The sequence below is a fragment of the Rhinopithecus roxellana genome, chromosome 13 (assembly GCF_007565055.1).
Source record: "Rhinopithecus roxellana isolate Shanxi Qingling chromosome 13, ASM756505v1, whole genome shotgun sequence".
Lineage (NCBI taxonomy): Eukaryota > Metazoa > Chordata > Mammalia > Primates > Cercopithecidae > Rhinopithecus > Rhinopithecus roxellana.
The window spans coordinates 40,756,814-40,774,609 of record NC_044561.1 but is presented as its reverse complement, the minus strand read 5'-3'; positions in this window follow the sequence as shown (position 1 = coordinate 40,774,609).

Below are 17,796 nucleotides of genomic sequence, written 5' to 3'. Positions count from 1 at the left end.
TTGCCCCCATATCATAGCCCATCACAGTGGTTTTCCCGCTTACTCACCTTTATAGAATACCTCCAGTGGCAAGGTGTACTCTGTGATGACACTCAAGATGATGTCCTGCTTTATACTTACATTACTATTCTTCTCATACACTTCAACGTCCCTTACTAAACCCCACTTTTGTATGGAGATTCTCTATAGTTGAGATATGCAAAACCAATAACAAACAACATTCACAGCTACAAGGCACTGCAGACTGCCCCCCCGCCCCCCGCAAGGCTGTCAGTCCCTCCTCACCATAAATTTCACCCTCGCTTCTCACAACGATAGATGGCCTAACCCGTTTCTCTACTTTCTATATGACCAAACAAAATATAACTGTAAAAACTACTGGCAAAAACTAAACCTAGGATGCCCCTATCAATATTGTAAAATCCACTATGCATATGATGGAGATCATGTCTTCACCCAAAATGTACAGTCTGTACCCTACCAATATCAACTAAATATCCAAGACCCGTGGGACCCCTGATGGGTGGACGGGGTAAAAGGAGGACTCTACGCTAGATGTTCAGCTTCATATCCAACTGCCACCCTCTTAATCAAAAGGACACTAGTCCAACAAGAAAACTCCCTCCCTAAAAATATAAAACACCTACAAAATTTAACCTTAGCCATACAATCACAAGAACAGGCCCTAGAAGATCAACTACACTCCTCCATAGAAGATTAACTACACTCCTCCATACAAGATCAACAACACTCCTCCAACAAAGACCCCTTCTCATGGTTAAAGCTAGTCCATCAAGGGTTAAACTTAACACGGGCAGCTAACATAACACATCTCCCCCACTGTTTCCTCTGTGCAGCCCTTAAATAAGCCCCCTTAGTGGCAGTCCCTTTATCTACTGCTTTCAAGGCTACAGCTGGCTCTACAAGCCCCTCCCAAAAACCGTTCTTACTCCAAGTCCCACTATACCAAAACCCAGAAAATCCAATCCTTCCTTTCTGCTACTCTGCCCCAAACTCCTCCTGGTGTAATTACACTCAACCACCCAAGAAAACCCAGACAGCCCCCGTTGGAGGTTATTTCTGTTGTAATAAAACCCTCTTCAAGGTCCTTAACCATGCATCCATCAACCAATCCCTCTGCATCCCAGTGTCCCTAGTACCTAGCTTAACTCTATATAGCAAAGCAGAAGTGGCTAAACTCACCCTACAATTTAACTCTTCTCCTAATGATCTCCAAAAACGGGACATCATCCTTCCCTTAGTCATCGCGATTTCCCTAGCCTCCTCCTTAGTGGCGTCAGGACTTGGAATTGGGGCTCTTGCCTACACTGTACAATCTACCCGATCTCTAACCACCCAAATTCAAGAAGCTATAGAGGCATCGACTGAAAGTCTAGCCTCTTTACAATGTCAGATCACTTCAGTGGCTCAGGTGGCAGCATAAAAGAGAAGAGAACTACATCTTCTTACAGTGGAGAAAGGAGGAACATGTCTTTTCTTAGGAGAAGAATGCTGTTATTACATAAACGAGTCAGGCCTAGTTGACACTAACATCCAAACCCTCAACAGGATTAAAACAGAATTAAAGAACTACAACACTCCCCTAACCCCAGATCCACCTATATGGTTATTACTGGTAGTGCAACAGATGCTCCCATTTCTCATCACTATACTAATTCTCTGTCTTATCCTATGTCTGGCCCCCCTTTTAATGAAATTTCTCCGAGCCAAAGTTCAAGAGATCACCCGTGTCGCCTTCAACCAGATGCTCCTACATCCCTACGTCCAGGTGCCAACCATGGATCCTCATGACAATGCCCCCTGACAGCAGGAAATAGTCAGACAGACAACGACGCCCCCAATCATCATAATCAATAAAAGGTTGGACTGTCTGGATGGAGGGAGAGGGAAACAAAGAACAAAGGGGACTAAGATGGCGTACTTCCGGGTTATTCATCACCAACTTTTCCTGCGTGCACAAAAATGTAGCCAGCGCCCGGGAAGGTGCAGATCAACCGGGCATGTGCCAGGTGACGTCAATCCGAAGAGACTGAGATTTACCTGGCCGCACCTACGGAACGCCCCCTGACACCCCCATGTCCCACCTATTGCCCTCCCACTCCCAGAAAAGCCACTCCCGGCAGGCGCATGGTGCAAACTTCCTCGGCCCCTCCTCATACGCGGACCTAGGAACTTCGCCCGAGAATGTCGGAGCGACTTCCTCGGCTTCCGCTGCCGGAGACCGGTGAACTTTGCCCCTTCTTCACATTGGCTAGCTAATAAAGTTTCCTTTTATCTTGCCTACTTGCCTTTTTCTCTGGTGCTAGCTCTGGTGGTCGCATAAAGCAAATCAATTAGCACTTGGCTTTTTTCATGCAAATATTGGAGACCTTCTCGATGTTTCCCCCAATAATGGACATTTCTTCTTTTACCACATTGCCAGGCTGTGAAAAAGATACCTGACAATGTAGAAGCAAGTTCTGAATTGGGTAATGGCCAGAGGTTAGAGAGTTTGGAGAGCTTGGAAGAAGACAGGAAGATGAGGGAAAGTTTGGATCATTGCAGAGACTTGTTAAATAGTTGTGATTAAAAGGCTGACAGAAGGATGGACAGTGAAGGCCAGGCTTAGAAGGTCTTTGATGAAAATGGGGAACTTACTGGGAACTGGAGCCAAGGTTTTTTGTCTTGCCTTAGCAAAGTAATCGGCTACACCATGACCCTGCCCTGGAGATCTGTGAAACTTTGAACTTGAGGGTTTTGTATCTGGTAGAAAGAACTTCTGAGCAGCAAAGCTCCAGCCTATGTTGAACACCTTATGTTCTTATGTGTGGTCAAAGAAATGACCGTAAGTTGGAACTTATATTGAAATGAGAAGCAGAGCTTAAACCTTTGGAAAATTTGCAACCTGGACAAGTGGTCCAAAAGAAAAGCTGGTTTTCAGGGGGAAGATCTAGAAGGCTTCACTATTTGCATGAAAAGGAACCCAGTGCTAGTAATTCAAGACAATGGGTAAAAAGGCCTTGAAGGCATTTCAGAGACCTTTGTAGCAGCCCTTATTGTCACTGGCCCTGGGGATTAAGAGAAAAGAATGGTTTCCTGGGCCAGCTCCATGGCCCCACTGCTGTGTGCAGCCTCAGGACACTAGTGTCTTTATCCCTGCAGCTCCAGCTCCAGTCATGACTGACACATGCATACGTACAGCTTGTGTCACTGCTTCAGGGGTGCAAGCTCCAAGCCTTGGTGGCTTCCGCATAATGTTAAACTAGCAGGTGCATAGAGCACAAGACTAGAGGCTTTGGAGCCTTTGTCTAGACTCCAGAGGATGGATCCGAAAGCCTGGGTGTCCAGCCAGAAGCTTTTCCAAGAGGCAGAGCCTCGTGGTAAACCTCTACTCAGGCAGTGCAGAAGGACAGTACAGGGTTAGAGTCCCCATACCCATACAGGGAGGCACCATTTCCAGGCCCCAGTTTTACAGACCCACCAACTGCTTGCACAGTTAGTGTTAAAAAGCTACAAATACTCAACACCAGCCCAACCCACGAGGGCAGCTATAGGGGAAAGATTCTGCAATGTCACAGGTGCAGAGCTTCCCAAGGCCTTGGGATCCCAGCTACCACACCACCCTGGGCTCTGGATGTGGACATATATTTCAAAAAGATGATTTGGAGCTGTAGGATAGAATGAGTGGCCTGCTGGGTTTTTGACTTGCATAGAATCTGTGAGTCCCATCCGTGTTTTGTGCTGCTTTCTGACAAATTTCTTCTTTTTGGCTTGGAATGCTTACCCAATGCCTGTACAATCATTATACCTTGGAATTAGTCAACTTGCGTTGTATTTCAGAGACTCAGGGGCAGCACGGATGGCAGCCTTATCTCAGAAGAGACTTTGGGCTTTTGACATTTGAGTAAATGCTGGAATGAGGTAAGCCATTGAGGGACTGTATAGAATGCATTATTGTATTTTGCAGTATGAGAAGGACAGGAAATTGGGGGACCAAGGGGAGAATAATATGATTTGGCTCTGTTTCCCTACCAAAACTCTTGTGGAATTGTAATGGGGAATGTTAAATGTGGGGCTCGGTAGAAGGTGATTTAATCATGGTGGACAATAGAGTTTTGAAGTGGGAGAATGGGGTTTCATGGCACGGGTGGGGGTGGAATACGGGAATGGGTGGCAGATCCTTCACAAATGGCTAAACAATATCTCCTTAATGCAGTCTGCTGTCCTTCTGTGTTTTGGACTCGCATTGGGCCTGTGTCCCAGTTGTGTTATTTTTCTGGGAAAATCTTCCCTTTGGGTTGAGAAAGCTTACCCAGTGCCTGTACCATCACTGTAACTTGAAAGAAAAGAACTCCCTTTTATATTCAGGGACTCATAGGCAGAAAGGATGGCAGCCTTGTCTTGGATGAGACTTGAACTTATTACATTTGAGTTACCACTGGAATGAGTCAAAACTTTTGGAAACTTTTGAAAAGACGTTTGTTTTTTTCTCTGTGAGAAGGACATGAGATGTTGGGGTATCAGGGTCAGAATAATATGGTTTGGCTGTGTTTCCCTACAAAAACTCATGGGGAATTGTGTTCCTGAATGTTGGAAGTGGGGCCTGGTGGGAGGTGATTTAATCATAAACGGGAGGTTGGTAAGGGTGGAAGGAAAAACAAGTGGTTAGGGTCAGAGGAGTAGGCTGTCAGTATGGTGGTGAGAGGGTAGTGGGCAGTAGAAAGGGGGAGTAGTCTGCCGCAGAGGCAGAGCCTCATGGAAAACCTCTACTAGGGCAGTGCACCTATGACTTTGCAGGCCTTATCTCCCATGACTGCTTTCATGGCTAGGCTGGTGTTGAGTGCCTGTAGCTTTTCCATACTGAGAAAGCAAGCTGTTGGTCAGTCTGTGAATTTTGTGTCTGGAGGATGGTAACCTCCTGTGTGGGGCCTACAAGCCCATATTTTTTTTTTTGGCACTGTCCGAGTAGAGGTTTTCCAAGAGACTCTGCCTCTGCCTCTGCCTCAGGCTTCTGCTTGTAAACAGTGAGGAGTGCGGGTGGTAGGGGGCAGATCTTTCACCAATGGTTAAGCAACATCTTCTTGATGCTGACCTTGTGGCAAGGAGTTCTCAGGGAATCTGGTTTTGTAACAGAGTGTGACATCTTTTTCCTCTCTCTGTCTTGTTCCTAATTCTACCACACAAATTATACCATTGCTGCTTGGTCTTCTGATATGATTGGGAGGCTTCCTGAATCCTCCCAGAGGCAGAAGCCTCTATGATTTATTTAAAGCTTGGAGAACCATGAGCCAGTTCAACCTCTTTTCTGATTATACAGAAAATTAGTTCTGTGAAGTGGAGTCATGAAATGCCTTCAAGGTCTATCCCCTTTTGTCTTGGCAGTCAGCACTCAGCTTGTTTTTAGGCAAATATTTGAAGCCTGCATGAATTTTTCTCCCGAAATGGACTTTTCTTCTTTTACTACATTGCCAGCCTGCAACAAACATAGCTGAAAATGTAGAAACAGGTTGAGAAGTGTGTAACTGCCAGAGGTTGGATAATTTGGAGGTCTTGGAAGCACACAGGAAGATGAGGAAATGTTTGGACCAGTGTAGAGACTTGTTAAATAGTTATAATTAAAAAGGTGACAGAAGGATGGACAGTGATGGCCAGGCTTAGAAGATCTCACATGAACATGAGGAGTTTACTGGGACCAGGAGCCGAGGTTGCTTTTCTTTTGCCTTAGCAGAGAATGTCGCTGTCTGATGCCCCTAATGCAGAGACCTGTGAAACTTTGAATGTGAGCGTGACGATTTAGAGTGTATCTGGTGGAATGAACTTCAAGGCAGCAAAGCTCAAGAGGTGTCCTGTCTGTGTGGAACAGCCTGTGGTCTTACATGTGACCAAAGAAATGACCTCAAGGTGAAAGTTATATTTAAATGAGAATGAGAGCTTAAAAGTTTGGAAAATTGGCAGCCTGGCCAAGTGGTCCAAAAGGAAATCTGATTATCACTGGGAAATTTCAAGAGGGCTTCAGAAATTTGCATAAAATGGAGTTCAGTGCTACTAGTCAATACAATGTTAAAAAGGCCTTGAATGCATTTCAAAGACTTTTGCATCCGCCCTTCCTGTCACAGGCCCTGAGGCCTGGGAGATAAGAATGATTTTCTTCTCCTGTCCCATGGCCCTACTGCTATGTCCATCCTCAGGATACTGCTGGCTGCATCCCTGCAGCTTCAACTCCAGCTCCAGCCATGGCTGAAAGATACACAGGTACAGCTTGGCTCACTGTTTCAGAGGATGCAAGCTGCAAGCCTTGGTGGCTTTCACATAGTGTTAAGCCACCAGGTGCACACAGCACAAAACTAGAGGCTGGGGATTCTTTGTCTAGACTCCAGAGTATGTATGGCAAAACCTGGGTGTCCAGGTCAAAACCTTTCCAAGAGGCAGAGCCTCATGGGAATCCTTTACTAGGGCAGTACAGAAGGAACATATAGGGTTGGAACCTCCCACACAGGGTGGCACCATTCTGCAAAAGCCAGATTCATAGACTCCCTAACAGCTTGTACCCTCCCTGTGGGAAAGCTACAGGTACTCAACACCCGCCCAGCCCATTATAGAAATTGTGGGAGATAGACCCTACAAAGCCACAGGTGCAGAGCTGCCCAAGGCCTCACAGCCTCATGCTCTGGATGTGAGATATGGATTTAACAACAACAACAAAAAAAATGATTTGGAGTTGTAGCATTCATTGACTGGCCTGCTGGGTTTTTGACTTGCATAGGGTAAGTCCCATCTGTGTTTTTTGCTTCTTTCTGGCAAATTTCTTCCTTTTGCCTGGGAATGCTTACCCAATGTCTGTACAATCATTGTACCTTGGAAATGGTTAATTTACTTTGTATTTCAGAGGCTCAGGGGCAGAAGGGACAGTAGCCTTTTCTCAGAAGAGACCTTGGGCTTTGGACATTTGAGTAAATGCTGGAATGAGTTAAGGCATTGGGAAACTGTGGAGAAGGCATCATTGTATTTTGCAGTGTGAGAACAGCATGAGATATGGGGGGCCAGGGTCAGAATAATATGATTTGGCTCTGCATCCCTACCAAACTCACGTGGAGTTGTAATGGGGAATGTTAAAGGCGGGGCCTGGTGGAAAGTGATTTAATCATGGAGAAGAAGAGTGGGTGTTGGAGGTAGGGGTGTGGGCAGAATGGGGGAGATTATTTTGTGGGTGGGGGTGAAAGATGAGGGTGGGGGAGCAGATTCTTCACAAATGGTTAAACACTGTCTCCTTAATGCTGTCCACATGATAGTGAGTTCTCTTGATGGTTTTGGAGCTGTGAGATGGAGTAATACTCTCTTGCTGGGTTTTGGACTTGCATTGGGCCTGTGGGCCCATTTGTGTTATTTTTCTTGTAAATTTTTCACCTTTGATTGAGAAATCTTACACAATGGCTGTACCATCATTGTACCTTGAAAGAAAATAACTCCATTTTAAATTCAGGGACTCCTAGGCAGAAGGGACTGTAGCCTTGTCTCAGATGAGACTTTGCATTTTTTACATTTGGAATGAGTTAAGACTTTTGCAAGCTTTTGAAAAGTCATGATTGTATTTTGCTCTGTGATAAGGACAGGAGATTCTGGGATATCAGTGTCAGAATAATATGGTCTGCCTGTGTGTCCCTATGAAACTCATGTGGAATTATAGCACCTGTGGCTTTGGAGGGTTTAGCCCCTCAGCTGTTCTCATGGGCTGGCTGGTATTGAGTGCCTGTAGGTTTTCCACACTGAGGGTGGGAGCAGTTGGTGCATCTATGAATCTGGGGCCTGGAGGTTGGTGGTGACCTGCGTGGGGGCTACAAGCCCATATTTTCTTTTTGCATTTCCATAATAGAGGTTTTCCAAGAGTCTCTGCATCTACAGGAGGCTTCCACCTGGAAACAGTGGGAGTTGGGGGTGTGGAGCATACCTTTCACCAATGTTTAAGCACTATCTTCATGATGCTGCCCTTGTGATAGTGAGTTCTCATGACATCGGGTTGAGTAAGAGGGCATGACACCTTTTTCCTCTCTCTGTCTTGCTCCTATTTGTGGCATATGAAACATTCCATTGCCCCTTGACATTCCAATATGATTGGGAGGCTTCCTGAGTCCTCTCAGATGCAGAAGCCACTTCCTTACAGCCTGCAGAATCATTAACCAATTAAACCCCTTTTCTTTCTGATCATAGAGAAAATTAGCACTGTGAGGTGGATGTATGAAATGTCTTTAAGGGCTCTTCCCTATTGTCTTGGGAGTCAGCACTCAGCTTCTTTTCATTCAAGTATCTGAAGACTTTCTGTATTTTTCCCCTGAACATGGGCTTTCCTTCCTTTACCACATTGCCAGGCTGCAACAAAGAGAGCTGATAATGTAGAAAGAGGTTCAGAAGGGGGGAGCAGATTGAGGTCGGGAGAGTTTGGAGGGTTTCGATGAGAGGAAGATGAGGGAACATTTGGATCTTTGTAAAGAATTTTTCAATACTTGTGATCAGAAAGCTGCAGGAAAATAGTAAAGATCAGACTTAGAAGGTTTCAGATGAAAATGAGGAGCTTATTGGGAACCGGAGCCAAGGTTAGTTTTGTTTTGCTTTAGCAAAGTTGCATGGTGACCCTTCCCTGGAGATCTGTGAAGGTTTGAAATTAAGGGTGATGTCTTAGTGCATATCTGGTGGAATGAAATTCTAGGCAACAAAACTCAAGAGGTGTCCTGTCTGCATCAGACAGCCTGTGCCCTTATGTGGGACCAAGGAAATGACTTCTGGATGGGTCTTATATTAAATGAATCCCAACTCTTATATTAAATGAGAAACAGAACTCAAAAGTTTCAAAAATTTGCAGCCTTTCCAAGTAGTCAAAAAGAAACGCTGATTTTCATTGGGAAAATTTAGGAAGGCTTCAGAAACTTGCATGAAAAGGAGCCAAGACAATCGGGAAAAGGCCTTGAAGCTATTTCAGAGACCTTTGCAGCAGCCCTTGCTGTCACAGGCCCTGGGGCCTGGGAGAGAAGAATGGTTTCCTGGGCCAGTTCCATGATCCCCCTCTATGTGCAGCCTCAGGACCCTGCTGACTGCATCCCTGCAGCTCCAGCTTCAGCCATGGCTGAAAGATACACAGGTACATCTTGGGTCACTGCTTCAGAGGTGGCTTCAAGCCTTGGTGGCTTCCACATAGTGCTAACCCAGGAGGTGTACAGAGCACAAAACTAAAGGATTGGGAGCCTTTGTCTAGACTTCAGAGTATGTATGGGAAAACCTGGGTGTTCAGGCAGAAGCTTTTCCAACAGGCAGAGCCTCATGGGAAACCTCTACTAGGGCAGCACAGAAGGAATATATAGGGTTGGAACCCCTAAACATGGAGGCACCATTCTCCAGACCCCAGATTCATGGACCCACCAACTGCTTGCACCCTCACTGTGGAAAAGGTACAGGCACTCAACACCAGCCCAGCCCATGAGGACAGCTGTGGGGGACAGACCCTGCAAAGCCACAGGTGCAGAGCTGCCAAAGGCCTTGAGTGCCCAGCCATCACATCCCTGTGCTCTAGTTGTGAGATGTGATTCAGAAAATGTGATTGGAGCTGTAGGATTCAATGACTGGCCTACTGGGGTTTTGACTTCATGGGGTCTGTAAGTCCTTGGACATTTCAGTAAATGTTGGAATAAGTCAAGTCACTGGCGGACAGTAGAGACATTGGCGGACAGAGAGATCATTGTGTTTTGCAGTGTGACATGGACATGAGATTTGGGGAGCCAGGGCCAGAGTAATATGATTTGGCTCTGAGTCCCTACCAATACTCATGTGTAATTGTAATGGGGAATGTTAAAGGTGGGACCCAGTGGAAGGCGATTTAATCATGGAGAAGAACGGGTGTTGGAGGTAGGAGTGTGGGGAGAATGGGAGAGATTATTTTGTGAGTGAGGGTGAAAGATGAGGTGGGGGGTGGATTCTTCACAAATGTTTAAACACTATCTCCTTAATGCTGTCCACATGATAGTGAATTCTCTTGTTGATTTTGGATCTTAAAGATGGAGTGAATACTGTCCTTCTGGGTTTTGGACATGCATTGGGCCTGTGGACCCATTTGTGTTATTTCTCTTGGAAATTTCTTCCCTTTGGATTGATAAAGCTTACACAATGCCTGTACCATCATTGTACCTTGAAAGAAAAGAAATCCCTTTTCAATTCAGGGACTCATAGGCAGAAGGGACAGCAGCCTTGTCTCCGATAAGACTTTGAAGTTTTTACATTTGGAATGAGTTAAGATCGTTGGAAACTTTTGAGAAGGCATGATTGTATTTTACTGTGTGATAAGGTCATGAGATTCCAGGGGCATCAGGAACAGAATAATATGATTTGGCTGTGTGTTCCTATAAAAATCCATGCGGAATTGTTATTCTGAATGTTGAAGCTGGGGCCTTGGGGAGGTGATTTAATAATATATGGGAGGGGGTTGGGGTGGAAGGAAAAGGGTTGGTTAGGGTGGGGAGGAGTAGGCTGGCAGTAGAATGGTGGGAGGGTGGGGGGTAGAAGGGGAAGTAGCCTGCTGCAGAGTAAGAGGCTCATGGAAAACTTCTACTAGAGCAGTGCACCTGTGGCTTTGCAGGCTTTAGCCCCTTCAGCTGTTCTCATGGGGTGGTCCAGTGTTGAGGACCTGTAGCTTTTCCACACTGAGGTTGTGAGCTGTTGGTGGGTCTATGAATCTGGGGTCTGGAATTTGGTGGCCATCTGTGTGGGGGCTCCAAACCCATATATTCCTTCCACACTTCCCTAGTAGAGGTTTTCCAAGAGGCTCTGCTTCTGAAGGAGGCTTCTGTCTGGAAACAGTGGGAGTTGAGGGTGGGTTGTGGATACTTCAGCAATGTTTAAGCACCATCTTCATGATGCTGTCCTAGTGATAGTGAGTTCTCATGAGAGCTGGTTGTATAATAGGGCATGACACTTCTTTCCTCTCTCTCTTGCTCCTACTCCTGCCACACGAATCATGTCATTGCCTCTTGACATTCTGGTATGATTGGGAGGCTTTCTAAGTCCTCTCAGATGCAGAAGCTGCTATGCTTCCTTACAGCCTGCAGAATCATGAGCCAATTAAACCTCTTTTCTTGATAATCATAGAGAAAGTACTGCAAGTGGATCTACTAAATGTCTTCAAGGCCTTTTGTGGGGAAAAGAGAGGTCAGCCTGTTACTGTGTTTATATAGAAAGAAGTAAATTTAAGAGACTCCATTTGGCTCTGTATTTGAGATGCTGTTAATCTGTGACCCTAACCCCAACCTTGTCCTTGCAAGAGACATGTGCTGTGGTGATTTAAGGTTTAAAGGAATTTGGGCTAGTGAGGAATGTGCTTTGTTAAACAAATGTCTAAAGGCTGCTTGTGGTTAAAGGTCATCACCATTCTCTTAAATCTCAAGTAAGAGAAAAACATCTGTCTCCTACCTGTCCCTGGGCAATGGAACATCCCCGTGTATCTATATATCTTACTGCTGATTTACTCCCTTATCTTTTAGATGGTAAAGATAATCATCAATAAATACTGAGGGAACTCAGAGACCGGTGCCGGTGTGGGTCCTCTGTAAGCAGAGCACCGGTCCCCTGGGCCCCATTTTTCTTTCTCTATACTTTGTCTCTGTGTCTTATTTCTTTTCTCAAGTCTCTCATTCCACCTAATGAGAAGCACCCACAGGTGTGGAGGGGCAGGCCACCCCTTCATCTGGTGCCCAACGTGGAGGCTTTTCTCTAAGGTGAAGGTACGCTGGAGCGTGGTCATTGAGGACAAGTCGACGAGAGACTCCCGAGTACGTCTACAGTCAGCCTCGCGGTAAGCTTGTGCACTCGGAAGAACCTAGGGTAACAATGGGGCAAACTAAAAGTAAATATGCCTCTTATCGCAGCTTTATAAAAATTCTCTTAAAAAGAGGGGGAGTTAAAGTGTCTACCAAAAATCTAATTACGCTCTTTCAAACAATAGAACAGTTTTGTCCATGGTTTCCAGAACAGGGAACTTTAAATCTAAAAGATTGGGAAAAAATTGGCAAAGAATTAAAACAAGCAAGTAGATTGTGAAAAAGAGGCAGGGATAGAATCCCGGAAAGGAAAAGAAAGTTCACACTGTAAATGTGTAGCAGAGCCGGTAATGGCTCAGTCAACGCAAAATGTTGACAATAATCAATTACAGGATGTAATATATCCTGAAACGTTAAAATTAGAGGAAAAAGATCCAGAATTAGCAGAGCCATCAGAGTCTAAACCACGATGGCCAACTCCTTTTACAACAGCTCAGATGCCTGCAACCTTAGAACCTCAAATGCAGGTTAAACAAGTACAAACTCCAAAAGAAGATCAAATAGAGAAAGATAGAGTCTCTGTCATGGCAATGCCAATCCAAATACAGTGTCCACAGTATCAGCAGGTAGAAAGTAAGATCCAGCTGCCAGTAGCCTATCAATACTGGCTGCCAGCCGAACTGCAGTATCTGCAGCCCCCAGAAAATCTGTATGGACAGCAAGGAACATTTCCAGTGCCACAGGGCAGGGCGCCATATCCTCAGCCGCCCACCATGAGACTTAATCCTACAGCACCGCCTAGTACGCAGGGTAGTGCAATACATAAAATTATTGATGAGGCAAGAAAACAGGGAGATATTGAGGCGTGGCAATTCCCAGTAATATTAGAAGCAAGACCACCTGGAGAAGGGGCCCAAGAGGGACAGCCTCCCGTAGCTGAAGCCAGATATCAGTCCTTTACTATAAAAATGTTAAAAGAAATGAAAGAAGGAGTAAAACAGTATGGACCCAACTCTTCTTACATGAGAACATTATTAGATTCCATTGTTCATGGACATAGACTCATTCCTTACGATTGGCAGATTCTGGCAAAATCCTCACTTTCACCCTCTCAATTTTTACAATTTAAGACTTGGTGGATTGATGGGGCACAAGTGCAGGTCCAAAGAAATAGGACTGTCAATCCTCCAATTAACATAGATGCAGATCAACTATTAGGAATAGGTCAAAATTGGAGCACTGTTGACCAACAAGCAATAATGCCAAATGAGGCCATTGAGCAAATCAGGGCTACCTGCCTTAGGGCCTGGGAGAAAATCCAAGACCCAGGAACCGCCTGCCCCTCCTTTAATACAGTAAAACAAGGCTCTAAAGAGCCCTACCCTGATTTTATAGCAAGACTTCAAGATGCTGCTCAAAAGTCAATTACCAATGAGAATGCCCGTAAGGTCACAGTGGAGTTGATGGCATATGAAAACGCCAATCCAGATTGTCAATCAGCCATTAAGCCATTAAAAGGAAAGGTTCCCGGAGGATCAGATGTAATATCAGAGTACGTTAAAGCCTGCGATGGAATTGGAGGAGCTATGCATAAAGCTATGCTTATGGCTCAAGCTATCACAGGAGTTGCTTTAGGAGGACAATTGAAAACATTTGGGGGAAAATGTTATAATTGTGGACAAATTGGTCATCTAAAAAAGAATTGCCTAGTCACAAATAAACAAAATGTAACTACTCAAGTTACTACAACAACAGATAAAGGGCCAGCTGGCCTATGTCCAAGATGTAAAAAGGGAAAACATTGGGGTAATCAATGTCGTTCTAAATATGATAAAAATGGGCAACCACTGTTGGGAATGAGAGGAGGGGCCAGCCTCAGGCCCCGCAACAAACTGGGGCATTCAAAATTCAACCCTTTGTTCCTCAGGGTTTTCAGGAACAACAACCCCCACTGTCACAAGTGTCTCAGGGAATAAGCCAGTTATCACAATACAGCAATTATCCCCCGCCACAAGTGGAGGTGCAGCGGTAGATCTATGTACTTTACAAGCCATATCTCTGCTTCCAGGGGAGCCTCCACAAAAAAATCCCCACAGGGGTATAAGGCCCATTGCCTGAGGGGACTGTAGGACTAATCTTAGGAAGATCAAGTTTAAATCTAAAAGGAGTTCAAATTCATACTGGTGTGGTTGATGCAGACTATAAAGGCGAAATTCAATTGGTTATTAGTTCCTCAATTCCTTGGAGTGCCAGTCCATGAGACAGAATTGCTCAATTATTACTCCTACCTTATATTAAAATTGGAAACAGTGAAATAAAAAGAATAGAAGGGTTCGGACGCACTGATCTGGCAGGAAAGACTGCATATTGGGCAAGTCTGGTCTCTGAGAGCAGACCTGTGTGTAAGGCCATTATTCAAGGAAAACAGTTTGAAGGGTTGGTAGACACAGGAGCAGATATCTCTGTCATTGCTTTAAATCAGTGACCAAAAAATTGGCCTAAACAAAAGGCTGTTACAGGACTTGTCGGCGTAGGCACAACTTCAGAAGTGTATTAAAGTACAATGATTTTACATTGTTTAGGGCCAGACAATCAAGAAAGTACTGTTCAGCCAATGATTACTTCAATTCCTGTTAATCTATGGGGTCGAGATTTGTTACAACAATGGGGTGCAGAAATCATTATGCCTGCTCCATTATACAGCCCCATGAGTCAAAAAATCATGACTAAGATGGGATATATACCAGGAAAGGGATTGGGAAAAAATGAAAATGGCATTAAAATCCCAATTGAGACTAAGAAAAATCAAAAAAGAAGAGGAATAGGGTATCCTTTTTAGGGGCGGCCACTGTAGAGCCTCCTAAACCCATTCCATTAACTTGGAAAACAGAAAAACTGATATGGGTAAATCAGTGGCTGCTACCAAAGCAAAAACTGGAGGCTTTACACTTATTAGCAAAGGAACAATTAGAAAAGGGATACACTGAGCCTTCATTCTCACCCTGGAATCCTCCTGTATTTGTAATTCAGAAAAAATCAGGCAAATGGCATATGTTAATGGACTTAAGAGACGTAAATGCTGTAATTCAACCCATGGTGCCTCTCCAACCTGGATTGCCCTCTCCGGCCATGATCCCAAAAGACTGGCTTTTAATTATAATTGATCTAAAGGATTGCTTTTTTACCATTCCTCTGGCAGAGCAAGATTGTGAAAAATTTGCCTTTACTATACCAGCCATAAATAATAAAGAACCAGCCACCAGGTTTCAGTGGAAAATTTTACCTCAGGGAATGCTTAATAGTCCAACTATTTGTCAAACTTTCGTAGGTCAAGTCCTTCAACCAGTTAGAGACAAATTTTCAGATTGTTATATCATTCACTATATTGATGATATTTTATGTGCTGCAGAAACAAGAGACAAATTAATTGACTGTTACACATTTCTGCAAGCAGAGGTTGCCAACGCAGGACTAACAATAGCATTTGATAAGATCCAAACCTCTGCTCCTTTTCATTATTTAGGGATGCAAATAGAAAATAGAAAAATTAAGCCACAAAAAATAGAAATAAGAAAAGATACATTAAAAACATTAAATGACTTTCAAAAATTGTTAGGCGATATTAATTGGATTCAGCCAACTCTAGGCATTCCTACTTATGCCATGTCAAATTTGTTCTCTATCCTAAGAGGAGATCCAGACTTAAATAGTAGAAGAATATTAACCCCAGAGGCAAAAAAATAAATTAAATTAGTGGAATAAAAAGTTCAGTCAGCACAAATAAGTAGAATAGATTCTTTAGCCCCACTCCAACTTTTGATTTTTGCCACTACACATTCTCCAACAGGCATCATTGTTCAAAACACTGATCTTGTGGAGTGGTCATTTCTTCCTCACAGGACAATTAAAACTTTTACATTGTACTTGGATCAAATAGCTACATTAATTGGTCAGACAAGATTACGAATAATAACATTGTGTGGTAATGACCCAGACAAAATAGTTGTTCCTTTAACCAAGGAACAAGTTAAACAAGCCTTTATCAATTCTGGTGCATGGCAAATTGGCCTTGCTGATTTTGTGGGAATTATTGACAATCATTACCCAAAAACAAAAATCTTTCAGTTTTTAAAATTGACTACTTGGATTTTACCTAAAATTACCAGACATAAACCTTTAGAAAATGCTCTGACAGTATTTACTGGTGGTTCCAGCAATGGAAAAGTGGCTTACACAGGGCCAAAAGAGTGAGTAATCAAAACTCAATATCAATCAGCTCAAAGGGCAGAGTTGGTTGCAGTCATTACAGTATTAGAAGATTTTAATCAACCTGTTAATATTATATCAGATTCTGCATATGTAGTACAGGCTACAAGGGATGTTGAGATAGCTCTAATTAAATATAGCATAGATGATCAGTTAAACCAGCTGTTCAATTTGTTACAACAAACTGTAAGAAAAAGGAATTTCCCATTTTATGTTACTCATATTCGAGCACACACTAATTTACCAGGACCTTTAACTAAAGCAAATGAACAAGCTGACTTACTGGTATCCTCTGCATTCATAAAAACACAAGAACTTCATGCTTTGACTCATGTAAATGCAGCAGGGTTAATAAACAAATTCGATGTCACATGGAAACAGGCAAAAAATATTGTACAACATTGTACCCAGTGTCAAGTACTACACCTGCCCACTCAAGAGGCAGGAGTTAATCCCAGAGGTCTGTGTCCTAATGCATTATGAAAAATGGATGTTACCCATATACCTTCATTTGGAAAATTATCATATGTTTATGCAACAGTTGATACTTATTCACATTTCATATGGGCAACCTGCCAGACAGGAGAAAGTACTTCCCATGTTAAAAAACATTTTTTATTTTGTTTTGCTGTAATGGGAGTTCCAGAAAAAATTAAAACTGACAATGGACCAGGTTATTGTAGTAAAGCTTTCCAAAAATTCTTAAATCAGTGGAATATTACACATACAACAGGAATTCCTTAAAATTCCCAAGGACAGGCCATAGTTGAAAGAACTAATAGAACACTCAAAACTCAGTTAGTTAAGCAAAAAGAAGGGGGAGACAGTAAGGAGTGTACCTCTCCTCAGATGCAGATTAATCTAGCACTCTATACTTTAAATTTTTTAAACATTTATAGAAATCAGACTACTACTTCTGCACAACAACATCTTACTGGTAAAAAGAACAGCCCACATGAAGGAAAACTGATTTGGTGGAAAGATAACAAAAATAGGACATGGGAAATAGGGAAGGTGATAACCTGGGGAAGAGGTTTTGCTTGTGTTTCACCAGGAGAAAATTAGCTTCCTATTTGGATACCCACTAGACATTTGAAGTTCTACAATGAACCCATCAGAGATGCAAAGGAAAGCGCCTCCACGGAGACGGAAACACCGCAGTCGAGCACCATTGACTCGCAGGATGAATCAAGTGGTGATATTAGAAAAACAGATGAAATCACCACGCACCAAGAAGGCAGAGCTGCCGACCTGAGCACAGTTAAAGAAGCTGACACTGTTAGCTAGAAAAAGCCTAGCTAGCACAAAGGTGACACAAACCTCAGAAAAAATGCTGCTTGCAGCTTTAATGGTTGTATCAATGGTGGTAAGCCTCCCCATGCCTGCAGGAGCAGCTGCAGCTAATTATACCTACTGGGTCTATGTGTCTTTCCCGCCCTTAATTCGCGCAGTCACATGGATGGATAATCCTATTGAAGTATATGTTAATAATAGTGTGTGGGTACCTGGTCCCACAGATGATCATTGCCCTGCCAAACCGGAGGAAGAAGGAATGATTATAAATATTTCCACTGGGTATCGTTATCCTCCTATTTGCCTAGGGAGAGTACCAGGATGTTTAATGCCTGCTATCCAAAATTGGTTGGTAGAAGTACCTACTCTAAATCCCATCAGCATATTTACTTATCACATGGTAAGCGGAATGTCACTCAAACCACAGATAAACTATTTACAA